Below are 19584 nucleotides of genomic sequence, written 5' to 3'. Positions count from 1 at the left end.
GTAAAATAACTCAATTTCAATTAATACAGCGAAGCCGGATACCAGTGTGGGAAAGAATGACAATTTATTTATTTAATTGATCACATGTGCACTTCCACAAAATAAATCCCTACATCCAGTTTGGTGAGATCTGTGAAATGAATGAATGTATGGTCGTCTGCTAACCGCAGATAGTGAATGTGAATATATGATCATCTTTGAGACGATCATTTGGCCACCTTTGGTGGGATCAAAGAGATGAAACTTACCGGAGCTTTGAGCACCTGAAATGTGGCTGACCAATACCGTAGCATGGTCTTCCCCCACTTCAGCAGAGGTGCGAGAGGACCTGGAGAACGGCCATTTTTCGGCACTCTGCCGCTGGATCTTGTGATGTTAAGACCTGTCTTCGTTGTGCTCCGTAAAGACAAAAGAGTGGAGACATGGTATGCATGTGGAATATTTAAGAGTAGTTTGAAATAATAATTTCTCTATTTCAGGAACTTTTATGGGGAGAATTAAGTGTCAGGCAGGTAATATTAATGGGATTGTAGTAATCTTCGGAAGTGACCAACGGTCACAATGAAACCACGTGTAGCAATAAGTTGAAATACTTCCGTGTGCTTAAGTTAAGCTGAATTACTAGCGTGTGTACAATAAGTTGAAATATTTAAGAAATAGCGTGTGTACCATAAGTTGAAATATTTAAGAAATGGCGTATGCAGGACTTGAAATTAGAGACGAGTAATTCCACGTGGTGAGTACTGTGTGAGTCTCAAACTGTGTATAATACAAAAGATAAAGAGAAGTACTCGTCCATGGTATCAGTTGAGGACTCGCATGTGTGATGAATACGTTGTTCTTATTATTACTTTGCGTGATATGATTCCGTGTGACGCTAGATTCAAACTCTGAGAGAGAAGCAAGGTGAGTCGGCCGTCTATCCAGCAATGCCACTTGGCTTGCATTGCACAGGAAGACGTGCATATATCTCCAGAGTTCATATGCTGGGTGGAAACCTCTTACAGGTTCTAAATTGCATATAGTGAGTCTTTTCGAAGTTTAATGTCAGTGAGTTGGCTTTAAACCATTTATTAATATCCATGAAAATATCATTAGCAGATCTTTCTAGAACTACACTTGACATACTATTTATTGCAATACTTGTGTCATCTGCAAACAAAACGAACTCTGCTTCTGGCAGTGTAATTGATGAGAGATCATTAATGTACACAAGAAAAAGCAATGGCCCTAAGATGGATCCCTGTGGGACACCACATGTAATTTCTTCCCATTCTGATGATGACTGATGACTTAATTCACTAGTCCCTTTCACTGATACCCTTTGTTTCCTGTTAGTGAGGTATAACTTGAACCATTTTGCAGCACTGCCTGTGACACCATAGAATTCTTATTTACTTAAAAGGATGTTGTGGTTCACACAATCAAATGTCTTTGACAAATCACAGAAAATACGTGCTGCTTGTAATTTGTTATTTAATGAATTAAGTACATTTTCACTGTAGGTGTAAATAGCCATCTCGATATCAGAACCCTTCAGAAATCCAAACTGTGTTCTTGATAATATGTTATTTGTGGTCAGATGGTTGAGCAGCTGCCTGTACATTACTTTTTCTAAAATTTTTGAGAATGCTGGCAAAAGTGAAATCAGTCTGTAGTTTGATGGTATCTCTTTATACCCTTTCTTGAATAGAGGCTTAACATCTGCATATTTTAGCCAGTCAGGAAATGTCCCAGTTATAATTGACTGGTTACACAAGTAACTTAGAATTGAACTAAACTCACATGAACATGCCTTAATTAACTTGATATTTCATCGTACCCACTAGAATGCTTTGTTTTTAAAGATTTTATTATGGACGTTATTTCTTTTGGTGAAGTGAGTGATATATTCATGTACTTGAAGCTATTTGTGAAGGCTAGTTTCAGATATTCAAGGGCATTATTTACTGATCCTGAAAGTCCCATTCTATCAGTAACGGATATAAAGTACTTGTCAAATAGATTTGCCACACTATGCCCATCAGTTACAAATGTGTCATCTACCCTTAGTGCTATTTGCTCCTGTTCCTTTCTGGTTCTACCAGTCTGCTCTTTCACTATATCCCATATAGTTTTTATTGTGTTCCCTGACATTGCTATCTTCTTCTCGTAGTGCATTTGTTTAGACATCTGAATTACTTTTTTTAATGTTTTACAGTATTCCTTGTATTTAGCTAAATCATCATCACTGGAGCTATTCTTGGTCGATAGATACATTTTCCTTTTTGTCTTACAGGAAATCTTTATTCCTTGTGTAATCCATGGTTTTATTATAGACTTCTGTTTAATCTGAGTAACTTTTAGAGGAAAACAGTTTTCAAACATGGTACTGACATTGTTCATGAACTTCCTGGAAATGGAAAAAAGAACACATTGACACCGGTGTGTCAGACCCACCATACTTGCTCCGGACACTGCGAGAGGGCTGTACAAGCAGTGATCACACGCACGGCACAGCGGACACACCAGGAACCGCGGTGTTGGCCGTCGAATGGCGCTAGCTGCGCAGCATTTGTGCACCGCCGCCGTCAGTGTCAGCCAGTTTGCCGTGGCATACGGAGCTCCATCGCAGTCTTTAACACTGGTAGCATGCCGCGACAGCGTGGATGTGAACCGTATGTGCAGTTGACGGACTTTGAGCGAGGGCGTATAGTGGGCATGCGGGAGGCCGGGTGGACGTACCGCCGAATTGCTCAACACGTGGGGCGTGAGGTCTCCACAGTACATCGATGTCGCCAGTGGTCGGCGGAAGGTGCACGTGCCCGTCGACCTGGGACCGGACCGCAGCGACGCACGGATGCATGCCAAGACCGTAGGATCCTACGCAGTGCCGTATGGGGACCGCACCGCCACTTCCCAGCAAATTAGGGACACTGTTGCTCCTGGGGTATCGGCGAGGACCATTCGCAACCGTCTCCATGAAGCTGGGCTACGGTCCCGCACACCGTTAGGCCGTCTTCCGCTCACGCCCCAACATCGTGCAGCCCGACTCCAGTGGTGTCGCGACAGGCGTGAATGGAGGGACGAATGGAGACGTGTCGTCTTCAGCGATGAGAGTCGCTTCTGCCTTGGTGCCAATGATGGTCGTATGCGTGTTTGGCGCCGTGCAGGTGAGCGCCACAATCAGGACTGCATACGACCGAGGCACACAGGGCCAACACCCGGCATCATGGTGTGGGGAGCGATCTCCTACACTGGCCGTACACCACTGGTGATCGTCGAGGGGACACTGTATAGTGCACGGTACATCCAAACCGTCATCGAACCCATCGTTCTACCATTCCTAGACCGGCAAGGGAACTTGCTGTTCCAACAGGACAATGCACGTCCGCATGTATCCCGTGCCACCCAACGTGCTCTAGAAGGTGTAAGTCAACTACCCTGGCCAGCAAGATCTCCGGATCTGTCCCCCATTGAGCATGTTTGGGACTGGATGAAGCGTCGTCTCACGCGGTCTGCACGTCCAGCACGAACGCTGGTCCAACTGAGGCGCCAGGTGGAAATGGCATGGCAAGCCGTTCCACAGGACTACATCCAGCATCTCTACGATCGTCTCCATGGGAGAATAGCAGCCTGCATTGCTGCGAAAGGTGGATATACACTGTACTAGTGCCGACATTGTGCATGCTCTGTTGCCTGTGTCTATGTGCGTGTGGTTCTGTCAGTGTGATCATGTGATGTATCTGACCCCAGGAATGTGTCAATAAAGTTTCCCCTTCCTGGGACAATGAATTCACGGTGTTCTTATTTCAATTTCCAGGAGTGTATTTTTCATTCATGTCATGAGCACTATAAACATCTTTCCAGTTCATTGAGTAGTTTTCTAAAACACTCAATTTTTGGTTGATTGACTACTCTCCTGTGCTCAGATTTAGCAGTCTTGATAATCTGCTTAGAATTTACATCTAAAACAAGGAGCTGCATGTCATGATCTGATAGTCCATTTATAACAGGTTTTATGTGATGATTTTGTTCCTTTGATTAGTCTATAAAAATGTTATCAATGGCTGTCCTTGAGGATTTAGTGATCCTAGTTGGAAAGTTTACAGTGTGAGTTAGATTGAAAGACAACATTACTAACTGCAGTGAATGTTTACTTGAAGATTGCATTAGAAAATCTGTATTAAAGTCACCAGCAATCAAAATTTCTTTGTTTCTTCCTGTTAAATAACCCAAAAGAGCTTCTAGATGATCTAAGAATAGATTATAATTTCCTGCACGTGCTCAGTAAATAGTTATTATTATATAGGATCTGTTATGGAACTCTACTTCTGTTGCACATGCTTCTAGATGCTGCTCTAAACAGAATTTATTAATGTCAATGTTCTTGAATTTATGGCAGTTTTTGATAAATGTGGCAACTCCTCCTCCATCCATATCTACTCTGCAGAAGTAGGAAGCTAGCTTAAATCCTGAAATGTCTAACATATCTATATCAGTGGTCACTTGATGTTCAGAGAGGCCTTTTATAATCAATTTCAGTTTTGCATTAATATAGCTGTGAACATGAAAATGAATATAGTATGTAATCTGTATACTGTTAAGTTTATATAAAGGCAATTGTTTCAATTTTTCTTCACAGACTTGGTATAAAGGAATAATCGTTTCATAAGGGGTAATTGGCTGGTTTATTTCTTAAAGATGTTTATGTTTTGAAGTACCATACTTTTTACATATGGAACCATACTTCAGAACACAGAAACTCTTAACATGTCTGTTTTGCTGCATATATACACGTATTTTATTGGAATAGCATATGGTAAGGTAAACCTTAATTATGTCCAAGATAATTTTTCTGTTCATCAACACATCGACAGCTGCAAACATTTGCAGTAGGCTACAACTATACATATTATAAATATGTAATAAGAACACGTCCAAAGATATATTCTTCTCGCAAATAAATTCTAAATATTGACAAGTTCGGCTTTCACAGGATGATTGTGAAAAACAGTAAATTGACACTTAATTGATTATCGCATTGCTGCAGTAGTTAGTGAAAGTACATTGCCTTTCGACATCGATCAGCGTGATTGGTTGACAGGAACAGTTGTCTAAATACAATGTAACAAAGTATCCGCAAGAATTATTCTTCACAGGCTATTTCTAATATAGTTCGTACCATCTTGTGCTCTTTTAGTCGCAAAACTAAAAGGAAACGATGTGGAATACGGCGCTATGTCATACAGAAGGGACACGTACAATTTATTTGTTATACACAGCCATAAAGAACGCCTCATTTATTTTCTAAGAAAGTACCACAACGTGTCTGGCCCGTCGAATATCTAACCAACTGTACCCACAATGCACGCTGGGAGCAGCTGATATCTCGTGCGCGCGCAACCATCGATATGGGAGCCATCTGCTGTCGCTGAAGGGAACTACGCGGCCCAATTAGACCAAACAGCTACGGCCTGTGTAAGGGCCGTTTCGTCAAATGCCGTCTTTAAGAGCTTTGATGACACCACTGACAATATGGGAGAGTTTAGTCGCAAAATATAAACATTTTACTAGCGTTTTGGGCTCGATGTATTGCACAACTGCCCACACATAACGTGTACAGTGATATGCACTCGATTGTTGTAATGCGCTCTGTATGACATAAAGGAGCGAGTTTCTGGGCGTTGCGGAACCTCAGCGCCCTACACACACACGTGAAACAACGGCTGCAACAGCCACACAACAGCCACAGACAACACCTGAAACCCAACAAGCATCGGTACCAACACCTATGCCCCCAAACAACACGACCCCACTCCCGGAAATCACGAGCTGCGAAGAAACGCACCATATACAGGAAAACACATCCACACAAGAACCCCCCGAACCCCAAGCCCAGAGGAGGAATAGACGTACACGCAAACACAGGGCGGGGAACACGAAATCACCACAACAGGCCACGCAGCAACAACAGAACAGCAACACACAGGAAAACAGTCAACAAGACACCGAGACTGTAACTCACACTACCATCCCCCTCACCACAGAAGTAACGCAGGCGCCACAACCTCTGTTACAAAACACAAATGCCGCCCCAAACAACACACCAATACCCGCACAAGCGGCCGCTAACCCCACAACAGCACCTCAGGCTGCCACACCCAACACCAACACATCACCTGGGGGAATATTGGAAACACTATTCCCCCGACACACGACCATTGAAATCCATACCAAGGTGCTGATGGCCGTCACTACACTCATCACCCAGCTCATGAGCGCCGAACCCGGGCAATACTGGGCTGTCATACACACTGCCATCACAACACTCTTTCACACTCTTACATGAATAATATACCACACCTGGCCCATAACGCAGACCCGCACACACTATCACGGATCCTGTTCTGGAATGCAGACTCGATCCACAACAAAAGGGCAGAATTTGCCGCGTTCATGGAGCGCAAGGGAATCCTTGTCGCGCTACTGAGCGAGACTAAACTTAAACCGCACAAACAATTAAACTTTCCTGGCTACTGTGTCTATCGTACCGACCGACCGGGCGACGCCGTGGCGGGTGGAACTGCAATCGTCATACACAAAGACATTGAGCACACAAACATAGAGCTCCCTGAACTGGAAAAAATCGAGGCTACGGCCGTCAGAGTCAAGTTCAACGGAGCCTACACCACACTGATATCGGTATACAACAGCCCTGTAGGCATTTCAACACGTGATATCAGCACATTACTCAACATCTCACCGCGAGTAATAGTCGCTGGAGATCTGAACGCAAAACACCCAGAATGGAATTCACGTATACGAAATCCCAACGGCAAAAAACTGTACGAACATTCACTTGGCAGAAACTACATTATACTAGCGCCGACTGAACCGACGCACATTCCCTATCAGAGGGGACTCAGGCCAGACGTGATAGACATGGCCCTCATCAAGGGCATTACAACGACACTCAACGTTGCCGTTGAAAACGATCTGCCCTCAAACCACCAACCTGTAATACTATACATTGAGGAAACACTGCAGCACATGGAACAACGCAAGATGTTGGACTACGGGCGTGCGAATTGGACAAGGTTCAAGCAAACGCTCGATAGCCACATCCCACCTATACACGAAATTAATGAAACAGCACAAATTGACGAGGCAGTAGAAACCCTCACTAACGCCGTCCAGGACGCAATGGCAGGCACCATACCTGATCGCACCTCACAACAACGCAGTGCGGCCCTGCCCCAGGAAATCCTGGGCCTAATCTCAATGAGGAATCGCCTCAGGAGACAATGGCAGCGCACCAGGCGTCCGTACTTCAAACGGCACATTAACAGACTACAGGGCATCATACATGATAAAATACAAACACATAGAACACAACAGTGGAACCAAAAACTCGAAGGGCTGGACACCACACGACCTGGCGTGTGGCAACTAGCCCGACATTTCACCAGGGAGAAAATATACACCCCAGCGCTTCAAGGGCCCGACGGACCTGCATACTCAGCGGAAGAGAAAGCAGAACTAATGGCCCGAACACTCGCAGCGTCATTCACACCGAACCTGGTACCATCAGATCCAGTGTTCACACTTGCTTCTGACCAAGAGGTTACACGCATTCTAGCCCAACCATCGCGCGACGACATTCGACATGCTAGCACAGCCGAAGTCTCCTGGGCTATAATGCATTCCGCCGCTAGGAAAGCCCCTGGTCATGATGGCATTCAAAACCGTGTCCTCCAGGAGTTCACGGATAAAGCAACTGAGTACCTAACACACATAACGAATGCCATACTAAAACACCAACACTTCCCCGCCTTTTGGAAGACGGCCAAGGTCCTGATGTTCAGGAAGCCGGGGAAAGACCACAGCCTCCCACAAAATTACCGACCCATCAGCCTTCTGAGCTCGCTCAGTAAGATTGTTGAGAAGGTGATTCTCAAACGCATCACTAGGCACTGCATAACAAATGACATCCTGAGACCGGAGCAATTCGGCTTCAGGAATCACCACTCCACAACACAACAACTCCTACGGGTCGTTGAACATATAACACATGGTTTCAACATAAACAAAGCTACAGGGGCACTGTTCCTGGACATCGAAAAGGCTTTCGACCGTCTATGGCACAACGGCCTCATCCGCAAACTCAGCGACGCGGGATTCCCCGACGGGCTGCTGCGTCTAATACACTCATACCTCACAGACAGGAGTTTCAACACTGATGTGCAGGGAAAACAATCAACACGACACGGTATACACGCGGGAGTACCCCAGGGAAGCATCCTAGGGCCCCTACTGTTTAACCTCTACATAAACGATCTCCCAACCACACACAACACAATGATGCCAATCTACGCGGATGACACAGCCATCCTTGCGCAAGATTGGAAACCATCAAACATTACGTCACGCCTACAGACTGCACTCAGAGTGGCCGAGCCTTGGTTGGAGAAATGGCGTGTTAGAGTAAACGTCGACAAGTGCGAAGCCGTTCTGTTCACTAGAAGACCGAAGCAACTGCGCAAACACCGTTACTGCAGACCAATAACCCTACATGCACGTCCAATACGTTTCCGCGAGAAAGTCAAATACCTCGGTGTCTGGCTGGACCGGAAATTACTCTGGGGGGACCACATACAACACATGACCAACCGAGCTAGCGCGAGGCTCAAACAGCTCTATCCTATGCTCAACAGGCGTAGCACACTGAACAGAAGGGTGTCGAGGTCCATGTACACGACACTTATCCGACCCCTGATGACGTACGCAGCTCCTGTCTGGGGATACGCTGCGCCTACACGCCTGCGCCGTCTGCAGCTCATACAAAACAAAGTACTCAAAATCATAAGCAATGCTCCACGATACACACGCATCGCGGACCTTCACCGGGAATACCGACTTGAGACTCTCACGGAGGTAATCCACAAACTCACCACAAGACTATACAGAAACTCCAGACATTCGCAGAACCCGTGTATTCTGAATCTGGGGAACTACGACCATAACCATAGATGGAAACATAAAAGACCAAAAGACATACTTGTAAGGGCATAACATCTATGGCCAAGCATACGCAAACATAACGGCACAGGCGAGCCCCTGTTAATCAGACGCTATTACTGGATATCCAGCTGAAATACACTGCCGAATAACTGGCACCACACAGGGAAGCCGTACCGTACACCGCATGCAAACAAGCTCCACACATCCCCCACACAGTGAGACGATCTATGGCCGATCTCCCACTACTGTATAACGATATTGAATGTTCCAGGAATGTAGCAGCTGCAGCCACTGGGATACATCGCCATCGCTTGTCACGGTAATGATGCATGATACCCATACTAACAAATCCAACCTTGCATGAGCTATCGCAGCTAGTAAGCCACTACTGCTCTTACTACCCATCCCACTGTCGCAGAGGTTTTTTTCCCACGGCACGAGCCATGGCACTTTTTTCCCTCTGCTCTTCAAATCGCTACCCTCACTCGCGTTTCGTCCACTATCACCTGATGGACCGTGTTAATGCGTAGCCTTACCCAGACGCACGGACAACATCACAGCCCAGCATCCTGTGATCCACTTACTAGATAACTAACATGTTTTACGGAGGTGACAGTAGAACTTTTGGTTTGGTCACCACGTTGGTGCGGGCGTGGAGGGGCCCCATCTCTATTAAAAAGCGTCAAAGCATACTTACCTGGCACAGGGGATACCGTGATCATGAAGGCGGTTCCTCCAGGACGAGGCTCTTCCATTGCACTTCGGTTGGGCTGACACCTGCGATTACCCCTAATGTGGGTAACTCGGGTGCATAATTTTTGGTAGTCGGGACTGCGTTCGCGCAGACCCGGTCTAATATCAAATAAACATAGTTAAATGCATATCATGGTAGATCCCCAACGGAATGTAACAATTTTTAGAACTAAAGTTGCTACCTGCCATATTGTGCGGGAGCTGAGTCGAAGATACACACAACAAAAAGATTTTCACTCTCGAAGGTACTTTTATGAACATAGTTGTATTATAAGGAACAGTCTACAAAATGCTCTCCTTCTTGTCAGATGTAAGAATCTCCCTTATCTGTCGCTCACTTGTAATGTCTTCATCATTCCAATGCCCTTCCTCTCATTTCTTTCATTATTCCCCCCATAACTCCTTGATGCAAGCAATTTCTATGCAGTAAATGCCCCATCTAGATTTTTTCCTTGTTCTGATAGCTTACAATTATCATCTTTCTTCCCCTATTGTCTTCCTTACTTCTCCAGGCTTAAATATGTCACCCCACTTTCCCTGAAAACTTTCTTCTCCATAGTTACATTTCGAGACTTTCTAAATATACTCCATTTTCAGACAACTCATATTATATTTCTTTTTACCTGTCCATGATTCGCTCCTGTACAACACTACACTTCAGACATAAGATTTAGCTAATCTTTACCTCAGCTCCACAGGAATTCCGTTTAATGTTAGCGAAAGCTTCACCTTTTGCAAGACTCTCTTTCAAATACATATCCTTCATTTTAATTTTTCTGTTCAGCTTCCATTAGACGTCTTTAAACAACTCAGGTACAGAGACAATTTTCTCATTTTATTTTATCTCATTCCATCTAATGCCCCTTGCATCCTATATGTCCTTACCCATCAGTTCTACTGCACACTGATCTCATATTTGGGAGGATGGTGTTACTCTGTCGGGCCACTCTGATGTTTGTATTCTTTCTTTGTACTAAATAACTCAGGCGAATGCCGAGATGGTTTTCTAATCAAGGCCATGGCTGACTACTCTCCTATCCTCATGACCACCTGTTCCTGTCCTTCTAAAACATGTTATATATTCTGTGCCTATTTTGAGCTATTGATGTGCACTGTACTACCTTGACAATTCCTATATCATTGTTAGATGATCACTGGATAATTAAGGTAAATAAATAAGCCAAACGGTGCCATCTCATCTGCTGCCTCTTCTCTTACCGTAATATTGATATAAAATAACTACATCACTGAACAATCAGAAGATACTTCACGACAGTATACATATAATAGTGTTCATATAACAGTGAGAGAAATTCAATATAATGCTTTTTTATAGTTTCACTAAATAATATTGCTGTTATGTCAGCGCATTTATACAACTTGCAGAAGTAATGGCAAACAGTTAATATATCATCTATATCATGTCACCTTGTTGTGATGGTCCTGCCCGTTTCACAGCACCTGACATACGCATACACGTAACGATGTATATATATATGTGCTGTACAGGGAGCCTTCATAATCGTCGGTGTGGCTATTCTAGCGTCCTATTCTGTACAATAATGAAGCCTTCCAAGGGCCAACATCAGTCTTGAAGAAACAACCTTTCAGTTCTCATGCAAGCAGCATGCAAAAAGTTCATTTGTCCACTTACTTACAGTGGTTGATAACCTTTTCTAACTCGTCGTTACATCGAATAAATAAAACAATTCTATGAAGACTTAACATACTGTCAAGAGAAGAAAGCCCTGACAACTTAATCCTATCCATCTGTCAGTTCATCAAAGGCTTATGACACACACACACTCAGAGAGTGACTCTCACTAATTATTATATAGTGTATAGCCTTCCATTCCTCTGTAAATCTAGCCACCTTTCCTACTCATTATTCTGTAATGTGTATTCTTCCACTCTTTTGTAAATCGTTGCAAAGTTGCCTTGTACTGATCCCTCCCGCCGCTGCCTTCCACTCATCCCATCTTTCCCCATCATAATACCACCATGAGCCAGCCGGCTGCTCACTGCTCAGCATGAGAGCGAGCCAGCTCACAAGGGCAGATCTAGAATACACGATTTAATCGACTCACTGTACATTTAAACTGAGCAACCTTGTTTTTACGATAAATACTTTTACAGTTTTGATGGTTAGGTGACTCCTACAGACCTAAAATACTTTTCAGTCTCTAATCCTTTCTGGACCAATGTCCAGATATTGTGAACCACTGTGTCTTTCCTGCTGAGAACCCGTACACTGCTTATTCATCATCAAACCTTCTGAACTTGCGAAGCAAAATGAAAATATACTCATGTATTCTCATGTTCCTCCATTAATGTCTTCAAGTCTTAAAAGATTACTCCAAGTTGCAGTCCATTTGAGACCAAGAATTCTGAAGAAACTTTGTCCAACATACGATTAACTTCCTGTAAAAATTTCTGTGATGGGATAAATGTCTGTAATTGTCCAAGCCATTAAGTATATCTATATTAGGTACAAGGTATCAGGCCTGTTTTGTTATACATAGGGTCAATGGCGAATTAAGAGGAGTAATTCTTCTCTGATTGCTGTTAGGTTCTCAATGAGCAATTCCAGCTTGTATAGACTTAAATATCTTTGAAAAATACTGTTGAGTTAAGAGGGTGTACATGGTTAGCTGGGCTACAAAAAAGCAATTTTCAAAATTTGTCCCAAAACATTCTTCGTTTCTTTAGCCTTACATAAGTGAAGATTGCAACACAAAATTTTTCCATCTCTTATAGAGAAATATGTGTGTTGGTGTGTGTGTGCTGAACACTCCACACACACACACTTCATCATGTAGCTACTAACTTAACTGTCACTTTCACTTTGGCATCTGTTTCACATACTTCTGTGTCACAGAAGGGCATTGTTAATTTCTCATACTTGTTAGGCCCAGTTCAGAGCTTCGATTGTTTGACTTAGAACTGTTTGTTGCTTGAATTGTGTTGAGTTATTGACAGTGCAGACCACTTTCAATTGGTGTTTTCACATGGCTCTGAAGTGATTATTTTTTATTTAGAAATGGGGGAGGGCTCAAAGAATCTAATAAAATGAAAAAGGGGTTCTTTCATGAAAACAGACATAGGGATTTACAAGGGAGCGCTAATAATCATTACCATACACCAATTTCTTCGATGAAAAAAGTAAAAACCTATTTTAGCCCTATAGAATGTAAAGTATGTCGTGTAAATGCAATTTATAATACAGATTTAATATTTAAGAGAATTAAAACGTGTGTGGATGGATTCACACAATATGATTTCGAGGAAAACATCTCAACAGAAGATGAAATATATTCTTTCACCTATGTAATTATTGAATCAATCAATAATAAAATGTCTCCAACTGGAATTTTTTGTGACCTTTCTAAGTTGTTCGTTTGCGAGAACCATGAGATTTTTCTGAGAAAGGCAAAATTTTGTGTGTTAACTGGAGAAGCAGGGATGTGGCTTGCCTCCTATTTAAAGGACCGGAAACAGAATGTCATGATAAACGACACTAACGGGGAACCAGTGTCCTCTTCTAGGTGCACAATAAACTGTAGAGTCCCACAGGGCTCTATCCTGGGTCCTCTACCCTTCCTTATTTTGATAAATGACCTGCCAACATGTACAATAGCTAAGATAAAATTTACTTTGTTTGCCGATGACACGACGATTCTGGTAGACAATTCAACAAAATACTAATCTTGAAATCAATGTAAATGAAATTTTTCAGGAGACATTTTTCTGGTTTACCTCTAATGGATTATCACTAAATTTTGAAAAAACTCAATTGATTCAACTCCATACAAGCCAAAGTATCGAAGGGGAGATTAATGTTAAATAGAATGATGGGAATTAAGCAAGAGTGGAATCAACAAAGTTCCTGGGTCTACTTGTTAATAGCAATCTAAACTGGTCCTTACACATTCCTTACCTATATAAAAAAACTAAGCTCAGAAATTTTCGCTAATTGTGCGATTGCTTCCTTCAGTGACTTAAATAGTTTGAAAGCTGCCTATTTTCGTTATTTTCATGCCCTGTTCGCCTATGGAATTGTATTCTGGGGAAACCAGCCAAAGGCAAACAAAATCCTCATAGCCCAGAAAAGAGTCATTAGGATTCTGTGTGGTGTCAATTACAACCATTCCTGCAGGAAACTCTTCCAAGAACTGAGAATACTCTCAACAGTATCTCAGTATATTTTCTCTCTCATGTGTTTCTTGTGTAAAAACCATTCCCTTTTTTAAGTGAACAGCATGTATCATAACTATGACACTAGGGTAAATAATGATCTACATCTTGAGCAAAAGAATCTAAATATGGTGCAAAAAGGAGTACATTACTCTTGCATAAAAATAATTAATGCTCTTCCTCAGGCATTAAAAATGTCAGTTACTCACCCACCTACTTTTATAGATCAACTGAAACAGTATCTTCTAAGTAAAACCATTTACTCGCTGTACGAATTTATGTATGAGAATATGTGGATTGATTTTGATCTATTGTAAGTCTGTTGAATTTAATTTGTAACTTTTTACAAAAAACAATTCTTGTAAACACTTTTTTAAATACATTATTCATTGTACAACCTATTACTAATAACAAATGTCTCAAATCTATGTATACGACACGTTCTACACGCAAGCGAATTATCGCTAATGGGTCTACATAACACGTATGAAATAAATAAATTAAATTCCAAACTTTGGAAGACACGTCTGGTGACTGGTTTTCTGGGAGAAGAATAGAGCAAATATAAACTTATGATCCTGTGATTACTTTCAGCAATCAATGGTAAATTAAAAGTAACTAACAGACTTAAAATACCTGTAGACCAAAACACAATACATTTTTTGAAGAAGGAATACATGTGAAGCTTAAACACATCAAAAAAGAGAAAAAAACGGGCAGAATGATTCACCAAGGAGGCAAGGAAAATGGGAAAGAAACTGAAAGCACAGAATGAAGCAAAGAAACAATAAGATCATGGAATATAGTATTCACCAGGGAATTTTAGTTCATAGAAGACATCATAGGTGTACACCAAAGCATTTTACAAATTTTAACGTTGTTTTTATCATATCCCGTTTTTACAAATTGGACTCAGTGATAAGTTTCTGTCTAATGCATGAATCTTCTAATAATTTTCAGAGGATATTCTACTTATGATGGTCTACAACACACATCACAATTTCTGTAGAAGACTGAAAAATTTTAAGTTATAAATTTTTCATCATGTAAAAATGGTACAGAAAGGGTTTAAGTAACTCCACTCATTATAGATCAGTTTCTACATGGAATGTAGTGACGACCCAGTGAATATTCTACCTATGTTTTATAACAATAAAATCCAATTTTAATAAACACAAAAAGTTTATTTCTCCTGGGGTTATCAAGAAAACCATGAAAATCAACATTTTAGCAAGGTGATAATTACTTGTTATTGAAGATATTTGCAAACTAGTTATTTAGACAAGTGGATGTCTTCCTGGCTGCCTGTATGCATATTTCTTCATGCAATTACCTCTCACATTTTCTGAGGAACAAAGCTAGAATGTACCCTAACTTTACTGTGTCATAACTGCACCTACGCTCATAAAAGATTCCTGGTGATGGGACCCTGTCACATAAAACAAATTAATCATCACCTTCGAAGGTCTAGGATCATCTAAATCTCTGTGAAGAGAAGAAATCAATGTACACAGATAAAATTATTAGTTTCTGGGTTAGTTAATTTAATCAGTAACATACCCAGGATGTTTCACTCCCTGGAGAGGCAGTGGGAAGGAGGTGACATGTTAAAATATTGGAAGTGACATTGTTCGTGATGAACTTTTTCGACTAGAACCAACGAATCACGGGATAATTCTTATTAATTAGTGCACAGTGAACACATGGTCATCATATTTATCCTACAGTCAACCTTGCTTACTCTCAACAGAAATGCCCCTTTTCTTTATTTATTCTTTGCTCTAGGAAAGGAAACTAGATTGTATCTTTTATAATCAATTTTAGTTTTACATTAATATAGTTGTGAACATGAAAATGAATATACTATGTAATTTGTATACTGTTAAGTTTTGTATAAATGCAATTGTTGTTATTTTTCCTCACAGACTTGGAATAAAGAAATAATCGTTTCATAAGGGGTATTTGGCTGGTTTACTTCTAAATGATGTTTATGTTTTAAAGTACCATACTTTTTACATATGGAACCATACTTCAGAACACAGAAACTCTTAACATGTCTGTTTTGTTGCATATATACACGTATTTTATTGGAATAGCATATGGTAAGGTAAACCTTAATTATGTCCAAGATAATTTTTCTGTCCATCAACACATCGACAGCTGCAAACATTCGCAGTAGGCTACAACCATACATATTATAAATATGTAATAAGAACACGTCCAAAGATATATTCTTCTCGCAAATAAATTCCAAATATTGACAAGTTCGGCCTTCACAGGATGATTGTGAAGAACAGTAAATTGACACTTAATTGATTATCGCATTGCTGCAGTAGTTAGTGAAAGTACATTGCCTTTCGACATCGATCAGCGTGATTGGTTGACAGGAACAGTTGTCTAAATGCAATGTAACAAAATATCCGCAAGAATTATTCTTCACAGGCTATTTCTAATATAGTTCGTACCATCTTGTGCTCTTTTAGTCGCAAAACTAAAAGGAAACAATGTGGAATACAGCGCTATGTCATACAGAAGGGACACGTACAATTTATTTGTTATACACAGCCATAAAGAACGCCTCATTCATTTTCTAAGAAAGTACCACAACGTATCTGGCCCGCCGAAGATCTAACCAACTGTACCCACAATGCACGCTGGGAGCAGCTGATATCTCGTGCGCGCGCATCCATCGATATGGGAGCCATCTGCTGTCGCTGAAGGGAACTACGCGGCCCAATTAGACCAAACAGCTACGGCCTGTGTAAGGGCCGTTTCGTCAAATGCCGTCTTTAACAGCTTTGATGACACCACTGACAATATGGGAGAGTTTAGTCAAAAAATACAATCATTTTACTAGCGTTTCCGGCTCAATGTATTGCACAATTGGCCACATGTAACGTGTACAGCGATATGCACTCGATTGTTGTAATGCGCTCTGTATGACATAAAGGAGCGAGTTTCTGGGCGTCAAAGCATACTTACCTGGCACAGGGGATACCGTGATCATGAAGGCGGTTCCTCCAGGACGAGGCTCTTCCATTGCACTTCGGTTGGGCTGACCCCTGCGATTACCCCTAATGTGGGTAACTCGGGTGCATAATTTTTGGTAGTCGGGACTGCGTTCGCGCAGACCCGGTGTAATATTAAATAAACTTTGTTAAATCCAATTTAAGGGAGATCCAAGATGGAATGTAGTAACATTTTGAGAAGGAAAGTTGCTAGTCGCCATATAGCAGGGAAACTGAGTCGCAGGTAGACACAACAAACAGATTTTCACACGTAAAGGTAGATTTATGAACATGGTAGTATTATAAGGAAAAGTCTACCAAATGATGTCCTTCTTGTCCAGATCTCAGAATCTCTCTTATCTGTCGCTAACTTGTAATGTCTTCATCATTCCAATGCTCTTCCTCTCATTATTCCACTATTGCCTCTATAACTCCTTGATGCACGCAATTCCTATGCTGTAAATGCCCCATCAAGATTTTTTTCTTCTTCTGATAGCTTACAATTATCATCTTCCTTCCCCTACTGTCTTCCTTACTTCTCCAGGCTTAAATATGTCACCCCACTTTACCCGAAAACTTTCTTCTCCATAGTTACATTTCGAAACTTTCTAAATATCTTCCTTCTTCAGACAACACATATTATATTTCTTTTTACCTGTCCATGATTCGCTCCTGTACAATACTACTCTTCAGACATAAGATTTAACTAATCTTTGTCTTATTCTGTAATGTGTATTCTTCCACTCTTTGGTAAGTTAAGCCACATTTACTCTGTATACATTATTGAATCTTTGATCCAGAACAATAACCTGCAAATGACTTGAATTATTATGGTACCACAAATTGTCTTTTTATTTATTTGTACATATTAGTTTAAATAATTTAAGAGTAAAGAATATAAACCATCATGCAGTAGGAGAATTGAATCGTCGACAGGAGAAAAGAAAATTCGTTTTGAGCTGGAGTAATCTCTCTCTCTCTCACACACACACACACCTGGGCTGCTATACTGTGCTGGCAGAACACACAATGTGGTAATTTAAATAATTATGTATCATCACACATAACATGTCTTTTACTTATTTGGTCTCAAGTTGTGTAGGACTTAAACCAAACCAATTATCTGAGTGAAAAAGTGTCAAAATGCTGTAACACGTATCAATTACATAATCCCTTTTTACAATATTGGGCTTGATGTTTGCAGCAAGGATCCAACATCTTGAGAAATGTAGTTCCTAAAATAGCATTCGTCACAATGCTGCATGGATCGTAAGAAACAACATTTTTCGGCCTTGGCTGCTCCATCTTATCGCCGCTTCATCAAAATATTAAGATATGTTTCATTCCGTTTCCATTTCTCATTATTACACCAGTCTTAGAAAATAAATTTGCTGCAATACGCATTAATGAGCCACTACGAAACAATACACCGCCATAGAACATGACATTAATGGCAGTAGAGCTAAGACTCGTAGCAAAGTTGTCTTCTTTTGACCCCTCCCGCCCCTGCCTTCCACTCACTCATCCCACCTTTCCGCATCATAATATCACCATGAGCCAGCTGGATGCCCACTGCTCAGTGTGTGAGTGAACCATCTCACAAGGGCAGATCTAGAATACACGAGTTAATCGACTCATAGTACATTTGCACTGAGCAACCTTGTTTTTACCATAAATACTTTTACAGTTTTAATGCTTAGGTGACTCCTACAGACCTAAAATACTTTTCAGTCTCTAATCCTTTTTGGACAAATGTCCAGATCTTGTACACCACTGTGTCTTTCCTGCTGTGAAACCGTATACTGCTTATTCATCAACAGACTTTAAGAACTTGTGAAGCAAAAAGAAGATATACTCATGTATTCTCTAATGTTCCTTCAAGTCTTAAGATTAATCCAAGTTGCAGTCATTTGAGAGCAAGAATTCTGAAGAAACTTCGTCCAACATATGATTAACTTTCTGTAAAAATTTCTGTGGTGTGATGTCTGTAATTGTCCATGCCATTAAGTATGTATCTATATTAGGTACAAGGCAATAGGCCCATTTTGTTATACATAGGGTCAATGGCGAATTAAGATGAGTAATTCTTCTCTGATTCCTGATGGGTTCTCTTTGAGCAATTCCAGATAGTATAGACATAAATATCTTTGAAAACTACTGTTGAGTTAAGAGGGTGGACATGGTTAGCTGGGCTCCAAAAAAGCAATTTACAAAATTTGTCCCAAATAATTCATTTCTTTAGCCTTACACAAGTGAAGATGGCAAGACAAAATCCTTCTGCCTCTTACAGAGAATTATGTATGTTGGTGTGTGTGGGCTGAACACTCCACACACACACACACACACACACACACACACACACACACACACACACACTTCATCAATTAGTTCCTAACTTAACTGTCAGTTTCACTTTGGCATCTGTTTCTCAAACTTCTGTGTCACAGAAAGGCATTGTAAATTTCTCACACTTGTTAGGCCCAGTTCAGTGCTTTGATTGTTTGCCTTAGAACTGTTTGTTGCTTGAATTGTGTTGTGTTATTGACAGTGCAGACAACTTTCAATTGGAGTTTTCACATTGCTCTGAGGTGATTATTTCTTTTTTTAGGAATGGGGGAGGGCTCAA

At 41.2% G+C, this 19584-nt stretch overlaps 2 non-coding genes across 2 annotated transcripts; both read left to right on the top strand.

The window, feature by feature from the left end:
* Positions 1–9692: 9692 nt before the first annotated feature.
* On the top strand, positions 9693–9855 carry LOC126254337 (U1 spliceosomal RNA). Its single transcript, XR_007546047.1, has one exon. It is a non-coding gene; the product is annotated as a U1 spliceosomal RNA (small nuclear RNA).
* Positions 9856–16924: 7069 nt separating this feature from the next.
* LOC126254334 (U1 spliceosomal RNA) lies at positions 16925–17087 on the top strand. Its single transcript, XR_007546045.1, has one exon. It is a non-coding gene; the product is annotated as a U1 spliceosomal RNA (small nuclear RNA).
* Positions 17088–19584: the final 2497 nt, after the last annotated feature.

This window comes from Schistocerca nitens, chromosome 4 (genome assembly GCF_023898315.1).
Source record: "Schistocerca nitens isolate TAMUIC-IGC-003100 chromosome 4, iqSchNite1.1, whole genome shotgun sequence".
NCBI classification, from domain to species: domain Eukaryota; kingdom Metazoa; phylum Arthropoda; class Insecta; order Orthoptera; family Acrididae; genus Schistocerca; species Schistocerca nitens.
The sequence above is the reverse complement of the archived record's forward strand: the minus strand, read 5'-3'. Positions and strand labels throughout refer to the sequence as shown.